Source organism: Mus pahari, chromosome 14 (assembly GCF_900095145.1).
Source record: "Mus pahari chromosome 14, PAHARI_EIJ_v1.1, whole genome shotgun sequence".
Classification (NCBI taxonomy): domain Eukaryota; kingdom Metazoa; phylum Chordata; class Mammalia; order Rodentia; family Muridae; genus Mus; species Mus pahari.
In genome coordinates, this window is record NC_034603.1 from 43,939,659 (window position 1) to 43,943,165 (window position 3,507).

The following is a 3,507-nucleotide window of genomic DNA, read 5'->3' on the forward strand; positions in this document are numbered from 1 at the left end:
AACATAAATAAAATGAAGAAGATGATTGGGGAGTATTCTACCAAAATATAGCATTATTATTTGTGATTATTATTATCTGCGATGGGCATGTTTCATTTTTTTAATTATAATCAGAAAACAATAGAAAACTTTACCTGACTTAAGCAAATAATAAACCTTTTGTAGAATTACTATGAGACAGAGACATCAGATCTTGCTGGTCTTATTTCTAATTTAGGAAGGCAGCTAAATTCCTTTACAGGGATTCTCTAGCTCTCCTCCATTAAAAGTAATTTCCCAAATTGCTCAGTGTCCTTTAGCTGTAAAACTTGAGTTTAGAAATACTTGCCTTAGGTCACCTTGACCTACAGACAATCTAATTTTTTTTTTTTTTTTGCTTTTTACAAAAGAAATTTGCATGTGAAAGACTTCAGGATTATAAAATAATACACAAAGGCAAGCACTTTATAATCGGCCCTTTGTGTAAATTATGGTTTTATTGACAAGATCATTATCACTGCGCACAGAGCAAAGACTTCCCTGGGGTGTGTAGCTATGAATATTGTTTGCAGAAACCATGTGCTTGGGGTGTGACCGCACTTCCTAGAGGACCCACAGTTTGCTTTTGCAAATAGACCAGGGCAGAACCTAGGAAAACTGAAGTTTGGAGCTGGTTTAGGCTAGCTAGGGCTGGTCATAGATAGCTTTAATTTAACCGGTGCTTATTTCATTAGTCTGCTTTCTGTCACTGTAAACAAGACAAGACGATGTAAATCATAACTGAGGATTCGTGTTGGCGTGGTTTACAGGGTTTCCACTCATGGTCATTTGGTACCACTGTGTTTGGGCTTGCTGAGAGGCAGAAAGCACACAGCAGACGAAAGCTGCAGGGAGAGAAGGGGGTAGGGGATACAGACAAAATACACCCTTAGAGTGTATTTACTAAACCCTGCCTCCTAATGTTCCCACCACACCCAGTAGCCCATTAAGCTCTGAGCCCATCAATGGACTAATCCCTGGAGGAGGTCAGAGCGCAGGCCCTACCTCTCAGCGTTACTGCCCTGGGTACCATGCCTTCCACACAGGGGCTTTCATGGTATTCCACACTCAAACCAGAACACTTGCGGAATCTAACAGCAGAGAACTGTGCTGCAGGCAGCCAAGATAAGGAACAACATCCCTTGTCATGCCCGGCACACAGTGTCACACGAAGCTTTGATTCATGACTCACTGGATTCAAGTCACCCTGTGAGGCAGGTAGAACTGCCCACGCCCCCTCATGGAGCTGAAGCTGCTTTCTCCGTGTCACACAGCTTGAGTTAGTTGCAAGCTGTAAAACCCCAGCCTCAGTGCTGTCTGCAATGGCTGCCTTCCAGTCACTACCACCTGTGCAAACAGCAGGCATAGATCATCAGTGTGGGGCTGTAGGAGGACGGTGATTGTCTTCCTGGCCACACCTTCAGTCCTAATGGCAAGTCACCGCCTTCTTTCTGCCATGTCACCTAAAGGAGACAATGGTCCAGGAACAGGCCCACATCCTTTTCCTTCTGTATGTCTCCTTGCATCTTTCTTGGTGTCTTGCAGCCTTTTCTCTCACTGAGCTGCTGTCATTGTCCGTCTACGGATTTGTATTTCTGTGTCTATGTGCCCCTGGCTTGGGGTAGATCTTGGTTTATTCCCTAAATTCCCTAAAACTCTATTTTGGTCTATGTATAAAAATATATTTATTTAATGTGTGCGTGTACACACGCTTGCGTGTGAGTGCAGGTGCCTCAGAGGCTGAAAGAGCCTCAGCTGGTGTTACAGGTGGGTAAGCTGCCCTATGTAGGTGCTGGAAACTGAACTCAGGGCCTCTGTAAGAGTAGTCTGTGCTCTTAGGTGCTGAGCCATTTCTCCAGCCCCACTTGGTCTCTCCCAATCACCTTCCTGTGTCTCTCTCCCCTGACTTTCCTATCTCTTTGTTTCCTGGCCCTCCTTCCAACTCTGTTTCTGCTTCATCAGTGACAAAATGTGACAAAAAAAAAATGTGATCCCAAACAAAATAACTGACTTTAAGAGTTCATGTTCTCTATTAGGATTTTAAAAGCATATGAGTATATGAGACCCCCCCCCAAATTCAAAGTAAAGATGTTTGTGTGTGAATTTCAGTTGTTTCCTTGTAGGAGTACTTTCCTGGGCAGGAAGCTGATCTCTTTGATGGAGGGGAGTAGCCCACATAGCACATATATGGTAGCCCCCTGGGAATTTGCAAATATTTTACAAGGAAACAAGATGTTTTCAGTTTTTGTCTGGGAAGCAATCATAGGGAGAGCCTCTGTATCCTATCTGCTAACGATGTCCAGGCGGCCTAGGAGGATGGGAGAGAACCAAAGAGGATCACATACTACAGTGGTAGACTCCTCATGCAGTCTTCCCAAACTGGATCTTTATGAATTTCCTGTTCAAAGAGAGACTCGTGTCTGTCTGTTTATCTGTCTGTCTGTGTCGGTGGAGGCCAGAAGACAACCTCAAATTTCAATCCTCAAGTGCCTTTCAGCTTCTGTTTTTGAGACAGGGTCTCTCATTGGCCCAGGGCTCTCCATAGGCTAGACTGATTGTACTCCAAGTCACAGGGATCTGCCTATCCCTGTCTCTCTAGAGCTGGGGGCTCAAGCTCACCACTATTTAAAGTTGATGTTTGTCTCGTGGCTGGTGAGATGGCTCAGTGGGTAAGAGCACCCGACTGCTCTTCTGAAGGTCCGGAGTTCAAATCCCAGCAACCACATGGTGGCTCATAACCATTTGTAACGAGATCTGTAACGCCCTCTTCTGGAGTGTCTGAAGACAGCTACAGTGTACTTACATATAATAAATAAATAAATCTTTAAAAAAAAAAAAGTTTATGTTTGACAGGGGCTCTGAGGATGGAATTCAGGACCTTCTGCTTAATGCAACAGGTGCTTTACAGTTCACCAAGCAGGCTCACCAGCCCTGGTGAGAACCTGAGCCTGGGAAGGAGTCTTAACTTAGCAATTAGCATCCAAATTTCACCCTTGATTTTTTTTTTTTTGAAACAGGATCTTGTTATATGGCCCAGTTCACCTAGAACTTGCTATGTATCTCAGACTTGTCTTGAATTTACTGCAATCCTCCTGCCTTAGCCTCCCAAATGCTAGGATTACAAATGTGTACTATCACATAGGACCCAAGTTCCACTCTGTAAACCCATATAATTAAGCACATTTTAAAGTCAAGAAATCCACCACTGTGGTGGGAAGCTGTTGAAATAACCCTAGAACTCCATCAGGAGGCCCCCTGTTTTTTAACTGGAGTCCTTTCATTTCACAGGGTGGCAAGTCAGCTTCCAGTTCACACTGAGGTTTTTTCTTCTTCTTCTTCTTCTTCTTCTTCTTCTTCTTCTTCTTCTTCTTCTTCTTCTTCTTCTTCTTCTTCTTCTTTTTAAATATTTATTTATTTATTATTTGTAAGTACACTATAGCTGTCTTCAGACACTCCAGAAGAGGGACTCAGATCTTGTTTTTTTTTTTT